Here is a 19763-nt window from a genome sequence, read left to right on the forward strand (position 1 = left end):
ATTATTAGAAGTATGCCCTAGAAGCCAACATGGCTGACGCATATTTGTAATCTGGGGTATAAATTTATAATTTGATACTTTTTAATAAATAAGATTGGGCAATTTGTTTTTCATTCATGTTTGTATGTGTCCATGAATCGTTCAAGAAAACATATTCTCAAGGAGTTGAGAATTTGAGGCATGTGTCATTAGGAATTAATTTTTAAATGCTCCTGATCGATGGATCCATCACGAGGGACGGTGATTGATCCCCTGAGATTAGTGCACAGATCACTTAGTTAGATGGACGAGTCTCGAGTCCATGGTGTAGAGACACTGGAGTGATTATGCAAGTACTTGTTAGAGAACAAGATAATTAGCGTGACCAAAGATAGTAGTCACATGGATGTCTATCCACTCGTCAGTGACTACTTATGCTACAGTTGTATGACTGGTCCTTTGACCTACGATGCCTCAGCTATTCACTGTAAAATTGCTGTAGTTTGACGAGTATGTGAACTTGGGCCCTAGCCATTCGGATCCTTGTAGTGCGGATTGGCTACAATAGGTTTATTTTGGAATAGGGTTGCATCTAGATGGGATCTATCGATCTTGATAGAATAGGAGTGATCCTATGTGATTTATGAGACTAAGTTCGATAAATTCCTGGCCAGGTATTTTGGAAAAAGAGTTTTTCATATCTCAAACTAGAAGTCGAATAAATTTAACATATGACGGACGATGGGATTTGACGAGATATCCATAACCTCCATCACGTCGGGATCCATGATAGAGGGACTGTATCATACGCTAACTGCATCTAGAGGTTTAGACATTCCATTCTGCTGGGTTGCCACCATATACTGCTAGGTGTCACTAGTGGATTGTGAGACTCGAAGGCATTTACTTGGTGATCAGCGAATTCTGAGAGTAGAAATGAAATCGTTTCAGTCCACTGAAAGGAGTTTCAATAATATTGAGATGGAGATCTCAATATGTCTCACTACCAGTCAGAATAGAACCTACGGGGTCACACACATAGAGGATTTAATTAGTCAGACTATCATAATTGTGATTTAGAATCACAATAGAAATCAATCATCAATATGATTGGTGATTGAATTAACCCACTAAGTATTAGTGAGTTAATGGAAGAAGAATTAAGTGGAATTGATTGCAATTGGGCTGATTTAATGAGCCAAATCAAATTGGGTTCGACCTAAATTGATTTGGATTCATGATTGGGTCAATTTGATTAAACCAAGGATTGTGCGGATTTTAAAGACCACATGTCGTCGTAGGATGAATATGACTTAAGTCATGTTCACACTATGCGGACTTTAAAGTTCACATGGCGTCGTAGGATGCATGCTCCCAAATTAATTATTTCTCCTAATGAGATTAGAAATCCTAATATGATTAGAAAATTAATCAATTGATTAAGTGGACATATGTCATGCATCCATGAGCACAAGGATTGGACACTTGGCATTAATCCAAGGGTGGGTTATAGTCTCATACTCCTAATAAGATTAGGAGAAGCCCTAAACCCAATCTATAAAAGGGTAGCAAGGAGAGACATTATGAATTAATTCTCTCCTCTTCCTCTTCATGCCTCCCTTTCTCTTTCCTTCTCCCTTCCCATGGTAGAAAGAGGCTTCCCCTCTTCTTCCCACGGCAGCAAGGGAGATCAAGTTCATCTTCTTCCAAGTGTTGGAAAGAAAGAAAGAAGAAGAACCTAGGAAGAGATCAATTCGCCCAAGGAAAGAAGGTGTTCTTTCCTCCACGCCCAAGCCCATTCTTCCTCCTTCTCCACGGCAGCAAGGGGGTCTTCTGCATCCTCTTCTTCCAGGCATCAAGGCAAGGAAGATCCACGCGCAAAGTTTCCTCCTTCCTCTTCCTCCGTTGCGAGTAAGATCAAAGAAGAAAGGGTTCTTCTTCAAGGAGGTATATTGCAGATTTCTTCCAATATATTTGATAGTCATGAGAGGTCTTTACAAGGAGCTAGCACTCCGGTAAGACCTTATCTCAGATGATTAGATCCTCGTGTGGATACCTGTAGAGGCCGGACACATGTGCGGCTTAACTAGGAACCTAGAAAGATCATTAGGCTGCGGTGTTCTACACCTGCAGAATTTTTGAAGATGAGATCTTCAAATTTATAAATTCTGATTTTTGTTTTAGTTTTATAAATCTTAATCAACCCTCCTCAGATCCTAATCTCCCCTCCCTAATGAGTTCAAAGATCTTCTGAATTTGGATCCAGAAAAATTTTTGAATTCTACGATCCAAGGCGCGTTCATACGATGAACGACGTTCCGTTCGAATTCCGCTACGAACGTCGCATCGAACAGAGCATAACTCATCAGATTATTGGTAATCTTGAAAAACCAAATTGTAAAGATTTTTAGATTGTGAGCCTGAAAAATAATCCAACTGTAATGCGCAGGATTATAGTGAATTTTCAAGGGGACGCTTGGGGAGTGGAGGTAGGTGCTTAGGAGAGCACCGAACCACTATATTTCTTGTGTGTTTGTGTTGTGTGCTTTTTAATTTCACTACACGTATTCAATTGACATAAGCCAAACTACTCATACATCTATCAACTTGATTAAGGGATTAAAAATTTAGAAAAATCAGTTCACCCCCCCTCTTGCCTTGTCACCTTGGGCAACAAGTGATATCAGAGCAGGTGTTATCATAGTATTTGTTGATCTCACGATCAAGAGCCAAAGATCATGGCAACCCAAGTAGAAAGTGAAGGGTTCTAGCATGCTATAATGGGCAGCGGAAGCTAGGAATTTTAAAAATTTCTTGATAAAGTTTCTTAACATAAAATCCTTATAAGCCAAGATCACCTTAATGGAAGCAATCAAATAATATAATATAAATGCAGAAATAGAAGAATACCTCTAATGCGAATCCAATGTGCAGAATTTTTACTAGGTGCCCAAGTGTTCACCCTCCAACGTTGATCCACACGAAAACTTGATTTAAGTCTTAAGCTCCAAAGACTTTGATCCTTAATGCAGAATTCTTCTAAAGAACTCTAATGGCTTGCTTTCCTTTCTTTCTATTTTTCTTTAACCTTCTAAAATCACTTCTAATTCTTTTGTCCTAAAGAAGACCACCTTGTCTTGGCTTAGGACACACTAGAAGCAATGCTAGAAAGAGAGAAACTAATGTAAGAAAGAAAGAAGAGAGGAGTGGGGTGGAGTTGGAATGATGAAACCCATGGAGTGCTAGCCTATTTATAATAGGTGTAGGGATGCATCTCCAAGGGATGCATCCCATCCACACATCCTCTCATGAAAGGGCATCATCTAAAGGGCCATATCAAATAAGAGGAGGTGCAGATCAAGTGAGGAGGTGTATCAAATGATATGTCATGTGGTGCCATATTTTGACCAAGTCAACATCACATGCTAATCACATGTCCATCACGCCTCACCTCTTGATCTTTCATGATGATGATCCAAGGGCTCCAATGCAAGGCGCCATTCACTTGACCCATTATGTCTTCATCCAATGGTGGGATTAAGATCCAATGGTCAATTATGATAGCCATCCTCTAACCCAATCCAATTGGGTTAAACCAACTCTCCATTATGTCTTCATCCAACGGTAGATCAAGATCTAACGGTCTAAATTGAATGATTTATTAAATCTAATCCAATTAGACTCAAACTAAGCCAATTAGGTGCTAACTCTTGGCTAACCCATATTAGAACATGATCTAATCAAATTAGATCAATTAAGAATCAGATTCGAATCCAATTCGAATCAAGAGCTAAGGGTTTGCAACATCTGCTAGGATGTCTATCTTGCAAACATGATCTAATCCAATTAGACCCTTAATAAGTTTTCTTGTGTGTGACCCATTGGGTTCCATACTTAGCCAGCAATAGGTGTGAGTGCGAGTTGACCCAACTTGATTAGAACTCTTCTAATCGATTTAAGTCCCAACTTGATTAGAACTGTTCTAATCGATTTAAGACAAGATTGACGTCTAGCAACGTGTCATGTCTACCCGAAAAATATGGAATTTGGTGAAAATACCAAAAATACCCTTCAGTGGCAAGTTACCGTGCAATTCAATCCTTTAAACAAACTGCATTCCGAATATGTACATGAGTATGAATATATGTCAAACTCAATTTCATATTCATATATTTCTCAATCTTCTAATGATAATTCGAATAATGAAATATTAGAAACTTTTTCTAATTTTCATTGTGCTTTGATCAAAGGCTTCCTGAATTATCATATGATTAGAATAAATAGGATGCGATCTTCTCTTACTAGAAGTGATTAATTCCTTGTTGACCTACTCATAACCTTCGTACACAATTCACCATATCCAGAAGACCTCGTACATAACTTATTGTCATGAATGAGTAAAAACCAAAATATGGATTTATGTGCACAAGATACTATGGTGATCTCAGGTCAAAGGATCAGTTGCACAACTCCCACTAAGAGAATCATATTTTAACATGTAAGTAAGACTTCATAAGATTTCTCTTTGTAGGTCAATTCAGTGAACTCATTTCTCTAATGAGCACCCACATCTTTGTATTAGTGTCTCCACACAAGTGATTGTGAGATCAATCACCCTCTGCATCGAGCATACATAAGATATGCCAGTCTTTCTGGTATACATTGATCCCCGACTCAGTGTACCAATGACTGGAAATATTTAAGATTAGGATTTTAGGATTTTAGGCCTCACTAGTATGACCTCATCATAGCCTCAAAATCATTGCCTTAATCTAAGGGGTTCATCACAAATATAATCAACAGCATATGATGAAACACAATGCCTTTATTTATATTAAATGTCATGTACATGATTTGGAAAATCAAAAGAAAATCATTCACAATACATATTGCGATTGGCTTGTAGGGCATCTACTCTTTCAATCTCCCACTTGCACTAAAGCCAATCGTCCTTATATTTCATCCCCATACAATCGAGGTGGCGATCGAAATGTTGTTGTGGTAGAGCTTTAGTGAAGGGATCTGCTAAGTTATTCTTTGTGTCTACTCGTTCAATGACTTTGTCTTGTCTCTCGACGATCTCTCGAACGAGGTGGAAGCGTCTTAGAATGTGCTTGGATTTGTGATGAGACCTTGGTTCTTTTGCTTGAGCAACAGCTCCAGTGTTGTCACAATAAACTAGAACTGGTGCAGCAATCTCAGAAACTACTCCCAACTTAGAGATGAACTTCTTCATCCAGACAGCTTCCTTAGCGGCTTCACTTACAGCGATGTATTCTGCCTCAGTAGTTGAGTCAGCTACAGTTTGCTACTTGGAACTCTTCCAGCTTACTGCACCACCATTTAGGGTAAAGACATACCCTGAAGTGGACTTGCTATCATCTAGGTCTGATTGAAAACTAGAATCAGAAAATCCTTCTAGTTTCAACTCAGATCCTCCATAAACTAGAAAGATATCTTTAGTCCTTCTTAAGTACTTAAGAATATTTTTCACAGCTATCCAATGATTCTCTACTGGATCAGCCTGGAATCTGCTTGTTATGCCTAAGGCATAAGCAACATCAGGCTTAGTACATAGCATAGCATACATAATTGATCCTACTGCCGAAGCAGAGGGAATAAAATTCATTCTATTCCTCTCTTCAGATATCTTAGGAGACATCTTCTTAGAGAGACGTATGCCATGACTCATAGGTAAGTAACCTCTTTTACTTCCTTCCATGCTAAATCTTTTCAGCACACGATCTATGTACTTAGACTGGGACAAGCCTAGCATCCTTTTAGATCTATCCCTATAGATCTTTATACCAAGTATATAGGATGCTTCTCCCAAGTCTTTCATGGAAAAGCTTTTTGATAGCCAAGTCTTGACCGATTGTAACATTGGAATATCATTTCCAATGATTAGTATGTCATCTACATACAATATTAAGAAGACAACGACACTCCCACTAGTCTTCTTGTACACACATGGTTCATCCACACTTTTGATAAAACCAAACTCTTTAACTGTTGTATCAAAACGGATGTTCCAACTCCTCGATGCTTGCTTTAATCCATAAATGGATCTCTTAAGCTTGCATACTTGATTTGCTCTCTCACTTGAGACAAATCCTTCTGGCTATGTCATGTAAACCTCTTCCTCAAGATAACCATTAAGGAAGGCGGTTTTGACATCCATCTGCCAAATTTCATAATCATAGTATGCAGCTATTGCAAGCAAAATCCGAATAGATTTAAGCATGGCAACTGGTGAAAAAGTTTCATCATAGTCAATTCCTTGCTTTTGCCTGAAACCTTTTGCCACCAATCTAGCCTTGTAGGTTTCTACTTGGCCATCTGCTCCAATCTTCTTCTTATAGACCCATTTGCAACCTATAGGGTTTACACCTTCTGGTGCATCAACCAAAGTCCATACTTGGTTGGTATACATAGAGTCTATTTCGGATTTCATAGCTTCTAACCATTTGTTAGAGTCATTACTCATGATAGCTTCCTAATAGGTTAGAGGATCATCATTTTCAATGATGTGGGCTTCATCATTCTCAATGATAAACCCATACCTCTTAAGTGCATTTCGCACTCTATATGACCTTTGGAGAGGAGATATGTGTTGTGGTTGTATTTCATCAGTGGGTACATCTGGTTGAGGAATATCTTGTGTTTCCATTTGTAGGTCTTGAACTTCTTCAAGTTCAATTCTCCTATCCTTGCCTTTTTCTAAGATAAACTCTTGCTCTAAGAAAGTGGCATGTCTACCTACAAAGACCTTTTGTTCAGTAAGATGATAGAAGATGTATCCTATACTATCTTTAGGATAACCTACAAAAATACATTTATCTGATCTAGCACTTAGCTTATGTCCAAAATTTCTTTTGACATAAGCTTTACAGCCCCATATCTTAAGATACTTAAGATTAGGCTTCTTTCCTCTCCATATCTCATATAGAGTACTAGATACAAATTTTGATGGTACCCTATTTAATATAAGTGCAGCAGTTTCTAGGACAAAACCCTAGAAGGAAATAGGAAGATCTGTAAAGCACATCATGGACCGTACCATATCTAATAGAGTACGATTCCTCCGTTCAGCTACACCATTTAATTGTGGCGTATACGGAGGTGTCCATTCAGAGAGAATGCCCTTTTCTTTAAGATGATTTAAAAACTCACTAGAAAGGTATTCACCTCCTCGATCAGATCGAAGGATTTTAATACATTTTTCAGTTTGTTTTTCAACCATACTTTGATACTCTTTAAATTTATCAAAGGCTTCGGATTTATGTTTCATAAGATACACATATCCGAACCTTGATAAATCATCAGTAAATGTGATGAAATAAAAGTATCCACCTCTAGTAGGAGTTGTCATAGAACCACATACATCTGTATGCACAAGTCCTAATAACTCTCTTGCCCTTTCTCCATGTCCAATGAATGGAGACTTAGTCATTTTACCCATAAGATAAGATTCACAAGTTCCTAATGATTCATAATCATAAGGATCAAAGAACTCTTCTTTGTACAACTTGTTGATTCTTGATTCGCTTATGTGACCAAGTCGGCAATGCCAAAGAAAGGTGTTATTTACTTCTTCTCTCTTTCTTTTATTGCTTTTATCAATATGAAAGACATTGTCATTAAGTAATAGAACAAGAAGACCATTTTCCATAATGCCATTGCAATGGACTTTATTAGAAAAAGAAATTGAGCAACCATTGCTCTTTATATTAATTTCATATCCTTTCTTTAACAACAAAGGAACGGAAATTACATTTCTAATAATTTTGGGCATATAATAACAATCTTCTAATTCCAGGAGCTCTCCCGAAGGCAACTCCAAATGGTAGGTTCCAACAGCTTCAGCCTGGATGGACTCTCCTCCAGCGCCATACAGCTCGAAGTCACCTTTCTTCAAAATTCTAATTTTCTGTAGTCCATTCAAAGATTTGCAAATATGAGAATCACAGCCGGTATCCAATACCCATGAATTTGAATTTGAAGAACTTAATGATAAGTTGGCATGTAACATAAACATACCTTTCGATGCAACTCTTGCATCGGTCTTTATACTTGCAAGAAAACTCTTGCAATTTCTCTTCTAGTGGCCTTCCTTGCTGCAGTGGAAACAGGTACTGGGTTTGGAGTTTTTCTTTCCTTTCTTCTTCTTGATCTTGCTACTATTAGGGTTCAACCTTTTCTAAAAACCCTTATTGCCTGATTTCTTCCTTGAGCCCCTATCAACAAGAAGGATCGAACTCTTTAACATATTTAACAGCTCAGGCAGTGAGACATTCAGCTTGTTCATGTGAAAATTCACAACAAACTGAGAGAATGATTCAGGTAGTGATTGCAGGATCAAATCCTGACTGAGCTCACTATCCATAGCAAAACCTAATTGATTTAATCTGGTGATCAAGTCTATAACCATAAGACAATGGTTTTGCACGGACGTTTCTTCATTCATTCTAGCACGGAACAATTGCTTAGATATCTCATATCTAGCAGTTCTACTCTGCTCTCCATACAACTTCTTTAAATTAAGAAGTATGGATTGAGTGCCCATGTTCTCATGTTGTCTCTGTAGCTCATTGCTCATGGAGGCAAGAATGATACATTTGACAGTTAAACTGTCATTCTTCCACATCTTATGTGTGGCTACCTCCTCTTCTATAGCATCATCCCCTAGATCTCCAAGATCAAGGGTTTCAAGAATATAAGAAATTTTCTCCTGAGTGAGTACAATCTTAAGATTCCTCAACCAGTCTACATAGTTTGGACCGGTCAACTTGTTGGCATCCAAGATGCCTCTTAGTGATAGTGAAGATGCCATTTAATTCAGAATTAATTCTACATAAGCAAAGAACAAAACTATTATAAACAAACCAATCATGATGACATATATACAATTAGACAAGGACTTTATTTAATTGTTACTCCTACTATTTTATCGAATATCATAGCCCTCTCCTATGATAAACGAGAAAATCTAATTTTTCTTAGTAGGGTTGAGATCCTAATTCATCATAAAAGCCTTATGGTTGCACAACAAACCTTTATGAGTTCAAAGGTAGGAAACTCTTTCCAATTGCATCTCATGCAATTTTCAACTTTATCCTATCCTCTTAAAACACTTATAGCCTTGTGGTTGCACAACAAACTATAATGTTTTAGTTAAGTCAAACCCTTCATTTTCATATAGTCATATTCAAATAATATTGCCCTTGTGGTTGCACAACAAAGCAATATATTAAAATATACCATAAGCATCTCTATGCACCAAGACAGTATAACATCAGTCCTCATTGCAAGTCTTGTGGTTGCACAACAAACTAGCATGGATCTTGACATAATAATATCGAGGCATGAAGGAAGGATATCAGTAGTGTTTTATCAACATTAAGCTTATCCATAATAGGCAATCAAATAATTGGCCAGGTAAGCAGGTGGGAGGCTCCCCTTACTCAGAGAGTAAGGTCCTAATTAAGTAACCACCTTTGGTGCTTTCCTAGACACCAATTAGATTAATTATTCTAGAATGGGTCAGCTCAAAGTTTTTCAACACTATGACTTAATATAATGTTATTGAGGGCTTACTGGTCTCATGCACATTCTATAATTATAACATATTGAACATATGTCTTTGTATATACTATAACAAATTATATATCTATCTCATAGCATATATAAATCATAACCAACTATCATGCATCATAGCTATCTCATAGCATGTATAAATTATTACCAATTAACTAAATCAATTAACATATCTTCATATGAAAATTCATATCATGAAATTTATAACATAATACTATCTCATAGCATATATACATCATGGCTATCTCATAGCATGTACAAATTATTACCAATTGATTGGATCAATTAATATGCTTCAACATATCTTCTTATAAAAAATTCATATCATGATATTTTATTATATATCATATCATATATGAATCATATAATTCAGCATTACTCTAAACATATGACATTACTATCTCATAGTAATTTAACAATCATACATCATGCATAATCACCTGATTGAACCAATTAAGGGTGGCTCTGATACCACTGAAGGATTCTAGCATGCTATAATGGGCAGCGGAAGCTAGGAATTTTAAAAATTTCTTGATAAAGTTTCTTAACATAAAACCCTTATAAGCCAAGATCACCTTAATGGAAGCAATCAAATAATATAATATAAATACAGAAATAGAAGAATACCTCTAACGCTAATCTAATGTGCAGAATTTTCACTAGGTGCCCAAGTGTTCACCCTCCAACGTTGATCCACACGAAAACTTGATTTAAGTCTTAAGCTCCAAAGACTTTGATCCTTAATGCAGAATTCTTCTAAAGAACTCTAATGGCTTGCTTTCCTTTCTTTCTATTGTTCTTTAACCTTCTAAAATCACTTCTAATCCTTTTGTCCTAAAGAAGACCACCTTGTCTTGGCTTAGGACACACTAGAAGCAATGCTAGAAAGAAAGAAACAAATGTAAGAAAGAAAGAAGAGAGGAGTGGGGTGGAGTTGGAATGATGAAACCCATGGAGTGCTTGCCTATTTATAATAGGTGTAGGGATGCATCTCCAAGGGATGCATCCCATCCACACATCCTCTCATGAAAGGGCATCATCTAAAGGCCCATATCAAATAAGAGGAGGTGCAGATCAAGTGAGGAGGTGTATCAAATGATATGTCCTTTCATGTGGTGCCATATTTTGACCAAGTCAACATCACATGCTAATCACATGTCCATCACGCCTCACCTCTTGATCTTTCATGATGATGATCCAAGGGCTCCAATGCAAGGCGCCATTCACTTGACCCATTATGTCTTCATCCAATGGTGAGATTAAGATCCAATGGTCAATTATGATAGCCATCCTCTAACCCAATCCAATTGGGTTAAACCAACTCTCCATTATGTCTTCATCCAACGGTAGATCAAGATCTAACGGTCTAAATTGAATGATTTATTAAATCTAATCCAATTAGACTCAAACCAAGCCAATTAGGTGCCAACTCTTGGCTAACCCATATTAGAACATGATCTAATCAAATTAGATCAATTAAGAATCGAATTCGAATCCAATTCGAATCAAGAGCTAAGGGTTTGCAACACCTGCTAGGATGTCTATCTTGCAAACATGATCTAATCCAATTAGACCCTTAATAAGTTTTCTTGTGTGTGACCCATTGGGTTCCATACTTAGTCAGCAATAGGTGTGAGTGCGAGTTGACCCACTTGATTAGAACTCTTCTAATCGATTTAAGTCCAAACTGCGCGAACCCGAACTTAACAATTAGAATTCTTTCTAATTGGTGATCGAATTAAACTCTTTAATTCGATCAAACCTATAAGACAAGATTGACGTCTAGCAACGTGTCATGTCTACCCGAAAAATATGGAATTTGATGGAAATACCAAAAATACCCTTCAGTGGCAAGTTACCGTGCAATTCAATCCTTTAAACAAACTGCATTCCGAATATGTATATGAGTATGAATATATGTCAAACTCAATTTCATATTCATATATTTCTCTATCTTCAAATGATAATTCGAATAATGAAACATTAAAAACTTTTTCTAATTTTTATTGTGCTTTGATCAAAGGCTTCCTGAATTATCATATGATTAGAATAAATAGGATGCGATCTTCTCTACTAGAAGTGATTAATTCTTTGTTGACCTACTCATAACCTTCGTACACAATTCACCATATCCAGAAGACCTCGTACATAACTTTTATTGTCATGAATGAGTGAAAACCAAAATATGGATTTATGTGCACAAGATACTATGGTGATCTCAGGTCAAAGGATCAGTTGCACAACTCCCACTAAGAGAATCATCTTTTGACATGTAAGTAAGACTTCATAAGATTTCTCTTTGTAGGTCAATTCAGTGAACTCATTTCTCTAATGAGCACCCACATCTTTGTATTAGTGTCTCCACACAAGTGATTGTGAGATCAATCACCCTCTGCATCGAGCATACATAAGATGTGCCAGTCTTTCCGGTAAACATTGATCCCCGACTTAGTGTACCAATGACTGGAAATATTTAAGATTAGGATTTTAGGTCTCACTAGTATGATCTCATCATAGCCTCAAAATCATTGCCTTAATCTAAGGGGTTCATCACAAATATAATCAACAGCATATGATGAAACACAATGCCTTTATTTATATTAAATGTCATGTACATGATTTGGAAAATCAAAAGAAAATCCTTCACAATACATATTGCGATTGGCTTGTAGGGCATCTACTCTTTCAGAAAGTTCTATAAGCAAGGAGCAATCCACGAATAGACCTTCCTTGTTTAATGGCATAAACTACACATACTGGAAAGCTAGGATGAGGATATTTATTCAAGCTCTAGATTATGATTTGTGGAATATCATAACTAGAGGACCACACACACCCACAATTAGCATAGATGACACAATCATTCCTAAACCTGAAATAGATTGGGATGACAGTGATAAGAGGCTAGCGCAACTAAATGCTAAAGCCATTAATGTACTTTACTGTTCACTAGATGTAAATGAATTCAATAGAATATCTACATGTACCTCAGCCAAAGAAATTTGGGATAGGTTAGAAGTCACACATGAAGGGACTAATCAAGTTAAGGAGTCAAAAATAAATATGTTAGTACATAGATATGAACTATTTAAAATGGAATCTGATGAGTCCATAACTGAATTGTTCACTAGATTCACGGATATCATAAATGGATTAAACAGTTTAGGCAAATCTTATACTAACTCTGAATTGGTGCGAAAAATTCTCAGGTCTCTACCAAGAGTGTGAGAGGCCAAGGTAACCACAATTCAAGAGACAAAGAACCTCAATACGCTATAGTTAGAAGAGCTTCTAGGATCACTCATAACCCATGAGTTGACCATGAAGCAAAATTCAGACGAAGAGGTCACGAAAAAGAAAACCATTGCCCTGAAGTCCACAACTCCAAAACAAGATAGTGAATCAGAGGGAATGGCAATGCTCGTGAGGAAATTCAGAAAATTTATTAGAGGGAAGAAGGAGTTTCGTAAAAGGAAGCCCTTCTTCAAAGGCAGCTCAAGCATAAAAAAGGTAAAGGACAAGGAGAAAGAAAAAGAAGCGCCAATTTGCTATGAGTGTAACAAGCCCGGGCATTTCAAGATAGACTGCCCAAAATTGAAATGGATGGTAAGAAAACTCAAGAAGAAGATTCCCATGGTTGAATGGAGTGAGAGTGAGGAGTCAAGTTCGAAAGAGGAAGATCAGCAAAACACGACTCAAATCTACTATATGGCCAATGAAGATGAGGTAGATTCTGAACTTGAGTGTGAATGTACAATAGAGGAATTACGTGATGCATTTTTAGATCTTATGGAAGAACACAAGAAGCTAATTAATAAAAATAAAGTTTTAAAGGATGAAAATTAAATCTTCATAAAAAATAAGCTGAAACTATCTAATGACTATGAAACACTAAGTAAGAAGTTCACTAATGAAACCAAGAATCTAATTACTGAAAATATTAAACTGAAAGGAGATGCAGAAAAATATAAATCCTTAGTGGATAAATTTACACTTAGTTCAACTAAACTAAACATGATTCTTGATAGTCAAAAAGTTGTATATGATAAAGCAGGATTAGGATATAAAACAAATAAAAAACAAAAATACTTAAAGAACATATTTGTTAAAGCCAAAAATGAAAATACTATTTGTTATTGCTGCAACAAATTAGTGTTGGAAACCCTAGTGGTCGCATGCATATATTTTTAAAGATTTTATAGCGGAAGCATGAGTTAAACTATTTAATTTCTATGTATACTAGAGATTATATCTCTAGAAAAAAATAGATCCAGGACTTTAAACATTTATCCTAAACAAGTATGCATGATTCTATATCTAACATGTTGTTATGCAGAATTGCAGCAAACTAGTTGATTTCTAATCCTAATTTCTAATAAGATCAGATCTCATACCTTTTTACTTTGAGAACTTTGATGATGCCTTGGTCACCTTGTGTAGCCGCACACGCATCCGGCCTCTACGGATAGTCCACGCGAAGCTCTAGGAAGATCCACAACTGCAGGAGTGCTAGCTCGTGTAGAGGTGCTACAGTGGCAGAACTTTTCTCCCTCGAAGCATTCAACTTTTGATTCTTCTTCGAGAGGATGAAGGATGGAGATGAAGGAGAAGAAGGAGGAGAGAAGGTGGCTGACTCTCAGAATTTTTTCAGAATTTAGAACTTTTTCTAAAGACCATCTCTAGCAAACCCTAGGCGTGGAGGCTTTTTATAGCCAAAAGACCCCCCACGCCTCACACCTCTTTTGGACAACGAATTTGTCTGATAAAATTCCCAAAAAATTCTGGTGAATTGAAAGCTAAGAGATGAACAAATTCTATTTTAGTCTTGTGCCATGAATCCCTAAAAATTAGGGGGTTATTGCACCCCAAACTTCAGCCGCATGCCACCCTGCTTGATGCGCCATGCAGTCCTTACAAATTAGGGATTTGATTCTTATCTTTCTAGGAAGATTTGAGGTGCCATATTTTTCTAAAAAATAGCCCCACGCCTCCTCTTTCCTCACGCCAAAAATTGGCCAAAAATAAAGAGGATAGGCACTACTGCTTTTAGGGATAAGGATGAGGTGTCTTTCTTCTCCAAGAAAGAAAGCTAGGGTCCTAAAATTTAGGAATTCTTCTTCTTATCAATTTCTAAATTTTTGAACTTAGAATCCTTATCAAATAAGAACTTTTAATAGGCTCGGATCAAGCCCAATCCAATTGGGTCAAGTCCGATTTTGGGTCAAGCCCAATCCAGTTAGGTCAAACCCTGATGTAGCCCAAATTGAATTTTATTCAATTTGGCTTAACCTAAGCTCAATCATTCAATAAATTGAGTTCATTAGCAATCTAATTGCTAATTAATTCTTCAATAATTCAATAATTATTTTACTGCAACTTTTGCTTAGGGTAATTTATCAATCGAATTGACCAATGTACCCATGGATGATTCTTAATCGTCGATCAGCCATTTAATCAACCTAGAAACTTTTATGCGTGTGACCCCATAGGTTCGAACCTAAGCCGGTAGCATAAGAACGGCTTCCTATACTAATCGAAGTGACCATCTAGCAATGGTACCCGACGTCTGGAGAGGCCGAATAATTGCAAAGCAATATTATGGAACCCTTGGACTATGGTTACCGTATAATTCATCCCTATGACTCCTAATGCCTGGATGACATCAGAGTTCTGTTAAATTTTGTAATAGTACATCCACTCTGTGATTCAACCTTAGAAATTCTGTGACTCCTCACAAGGATTACCCTGGCCAAAGTTTTGCTAAATTGAACACAAGGGCATTATCTCCTGTCATCAGGAGGGATCAAGTCCATCTTGACTCACACACCGACTTCGCAAGTACTTGACTACACCCAGTGACCTTCCATCCCTGAATTAGAAATTCAGCTAGTCCGGTACCAAAGTACAGTGAGTTGCTTGCTAATCACCGTGGTGATCTCAGATATGAGGAACATATATACCCATATCCACTCAGAATATCTCTTGACAGCAGAGCGTTCTGGAATGATCACATTCAGTGAAGTGTACTCCTATACTTCACCTGTGTGATATATCAGTGTCTCCACACTCCTTGGTTAAGAGGACAACCAACGTATATGGCACACAATGACCTAATCTTGATAATGATGTTGTCCTAATAACAATACATCATTTGGTCGCGAACTATTTTAAGGACTTGTAGATAAATTCTCCTTTATCATAAAGGAATCCTAAGGACTTCATCTCATAACAAGAGTTCCTTTGAAGATGTATAATTAAAATGATGAATAATACCAAATAATATTTTATTAATTAATCAATTCATATACAAATTCAATCATCAACAGGCTGACGATTGACTTTTAGGATACAATTTTCAACAACTCCCACTTAGACTAAAGCCAATCGGTACAGTATCGTATACCAATCTTCGACTTATGATCATTGAACTCTTTGATGCCGAGGAATTTAGTAATTGGGTCGGCCAAATTTTTCTTCGAGGTACTCTGCCTCGCACACTGAATCAGCCACAGTATGTTACTTGAAACTTTTCCAGCAGACAGCACCACCTTTCAGGGTAAATATATAACCCGACACGCTCTTGCTATTATCTTGATCTGACTGGAAGCTGAAATCAGCGCATCCTACTAGTTTCAAGTCAGTATCATAGTAGACAAGCCACTGGTCCTTAGTATTTCTCAATTACTTAAGGATGGTTTTTACAACCTTCCAGTGGTTGCTACCTAGATCAGACTGGTATCTACTCACTATCTCTAGTGAATATGCCACATCTAGTCTAGTACATGTCATGGCGTACATTATAGATCCCACTGCCGAAGCATATGGAATTCTATCCATACTCTCTCTTTCTTGAGGAGTTGTCGGACAATCATTCTTAGAGAGGTTAATTCTATGGCCCATCGGAAGATAGCCTTTCTTGGAATTAATCATGCTGAACCTTTTCAGCACAGTATCAATGTACGTGGATTGGAACAATCCAAGCAAACTTTTAGATCTATCTCTATAGATCTTCATCTCTAGGATGTAAGATTCTTCTCCCAAATCCTTCATGGCAAATTGAGATGAAAGCTAAACTTTTATTCCCTATAATGCAGAGATGTCATTCCCGATCAAGAGAATATCATCCACATACAAAACAAGAAATACAATTACTGAATCATTTGCCCATTTATAAATGCAAGGTTCTTCTTCATTCTTAATGAAGCCATACATTTTGATCACCTTATCAAAATGTATGTTCTAACTCCGAGAAGCTTGCTTTAATCCATAAATGGATTTTTGAAGCTTGCACACCTTAGACTCATCTGTAGATATAAAACCTTCAGGTTGCATCATATACACCTCCTCTTCTAAATCTCCATTTAGAAAAGCGGTCTTTACATCTATTTGTCAGATTTCATAATCTAAGTGTGCTGCTATCGCAAGCATAATCCGAATGGATTTGAGCATTGCCACAGGAAAAAATATCTCATCATAGTCAATACCATAACGTTGACGATATCCCTTTGCAACCAGATGGGCTTTATAGGTCTCCACCTTTCCGTCTGTGCCCCTTTTTCTTTTGAAAATCTATTTACACTCTATGGGTTTTATTCCTTCGGGTGGGTTAACTAATGTCCATACATCATTGACCTTCATAGACTCCATTTCGGATTGGATGGTTCCAAACCATTTATCAGAGTCATACCTCTGCATTGCATCCATATAAGTGATCGGATCCTCATCATTTTCATCAAGTTCGATAGGATCCCCGTTTCGGATCAAGAAACCATAGTATCTGTCTGGTTGATGTGGTATTCTTCCTGATCGTCTTAATGGTGCATCTATAATGGATTCTGGGTTTGATCTAATCAATTCAGATTCTAAACGTTCAGTGGTTGGTGTCGGTTCTTCTACATGTTGAATTTTCTTAAGTTCAACATTTGAACTATTACTCTCTTCAAGGAAATTCTTCTCTAAGAAGACAACTCTATTGCTGACAAACAACTTTTATTCTTCAGCAAAATAGAAGTAATACCCCTTAGTCTCTTTAGGATAACCGACAAAGAAACATTTGTTAGACCTAGCTTCAAGTTTATCCGCTTTCAAACGTTTGATATAGGCTGAACACCCCCAAACCCTAAGTTGAGGGAGTATCGGTTTACGTCCTGTCCACATCTTATGTGGTGTTTTATTCACAGACTTACTAGGAACCTTATTAAGAATGTAACAGGCTGACTCGAGTGCATATCCCCAGAAGGATATCGGTAGACTTGCATAGCCCATTATGGATCGAACTATGTCTAATAGAGCTCGATTTCTTCTTTCTGACATACCATTATACTGTGGTGTACCAGAAGGAGTCCACTGGAAGAGGATCCCATTCTCTCCTAGATAAGTCATAAATTCACTGGTGAGGTATTCACCTCTTCGATCTGATCGAAGAGTTTTAATACTCTTTCCAGTTTGTTTCTCTACTTCATTACGGAATAGTTTGAACATTTCAAACGATTCTGACTTATGTTTCATAAGATAGACATAATGAAATACGAGTATCCATCTCTAGCTTTTGTGCTCATTGGCCCACATACATTAGTATGTACAAGGGTCAATAAATCACTGGCTCGTTCATCTTTTTCGATAAAAGATGATTTGGTCATCTTTCCAAGAAGATATGACTCACAGGTTGTCAATGATTCACAATCATTAACAGTGAGGATTTCCTCTTTACTTAACCTGTTCATCCTGTTCTTGTTAATATGACCTAGCCTATGATGCCAAAAGTAGACATCCGTGACATTATCTATTCTAGGGCGCTTACTTGACTTGTATATTACATTAACAGGCTGTGGCAATATGTAAATGCCATTACTCAATTGTCCATGCATTACAATAACACCATTCATAATGCTATCACAATAATTTCTTTTTATTAAAATCTCATAACCGTTCATAGCCAAAAGGCCTACAGAAATTATATTCAATAGAAAAGAAGAACAAAAATGACAATCATTTAAGACAATTTCATGAGAATTGAATAGAAGTTTCAGAATTCCTAAAGCTAGAACTAGAACTGATCTTCCATCTCCAACATTCAGGAATCTTTCGCTTTCTCCAAATCTCTCATTGACCTGAAGTTCCTGCAATGAATTGCAAATATTACATGGACTTCCATTATCCAATACCCAGATCGAATTATCACAAATTGAGAAATTATAAGGCGTTATCATATAAAGTACCTTGATCAGCAACTAATTGCATCTTTCTCTTTTGCCTGTTTAGGTCAAGAGAACAATGTATTGAGGACAATTCCTCTTCCAATGCCCTTGCTTCTTACAGTAGAAGCACTCTGCCTTACTTTGATCAGCCTTCACCTTCTTGGTCTGACTTGGCTTAGCACGCTGCACCTTTTTTTTGATTCTTATTTTTCTTCCCTTTCTTAAAGGGACGACGCCTTCCGGAAGAACCTCCCACTAAATTCACTGACCCTTTTAACAGCTGGTAATCCTTCTCAAATGTCTGTAGTAAACCCAACAATTGGTGAAAATTTACTACAGGTTTCGTCATACGAAAGTGAGTAAGGAATGGGCAGTATGATCCTGGCAGGGTATTCAGTGTTACATCTTTCCCCAATTGATCATGTAGGAAAAATCCGAGAGTGCTCAAGCGCTCCATTAACTCGATCGTGTACAATACATGATCAGTTACCGAGGCCCCATCCTTCATCTGGGCGCTAAAAATGGCATAACTAGTTTTATGCCTTTCAACGTAGTCGGAAATGCTGAAAGATTCATTCAACACTTGAACAATTTCTTCCGACTGTGCATTCTCGAACCTGCGACTGAACTCATCGTTCATCGCAGCGAGCATAATGCAACGGACAGTGATACGGCCACTGAGCCACTTTTGATAAGTATCTCTGACTGTACCCTGTCCATTAGCTGCGGGCTACTCAGGTGCCAGATCCATTATCACATAAAGGATCCGTTCCTGCTCTAGCACAATCTTAAGTTTCCTAAGCCAGTTGTTAAAATTAGGTCCTGTCAACTTGTCATTATCCAACAATGAATGAAGTGACAAACTAGTGGCCATTTTTGCATAAAAAGAAAATTGACTATCAGTATATGAATTGACAAAATCCTAAAGACTTGGACTTTAGTCTAAAGGTTCTTCCACTATTTTATACAAATTGATAACCTCTACATTCA

The sequence above is a fragment of the Phoenix dactylifera genome, chromosome 4 (genome assembly GCF_009389715.1).
Source record: "Phoenix dactylifera cultivar Barhee BC4 chromosome 4, palm_55x_up_171113_PBpolish2nd_filt_p, whole genome shotgun sequence".
In the NCBI taxonomy this organism is placed as follows: Eukaryota; Viridiplantae; Streptophyta; class Magnoliopsida; order Arecales; family Arecaceae; genus Phoenix; species Phoenix dactylifera.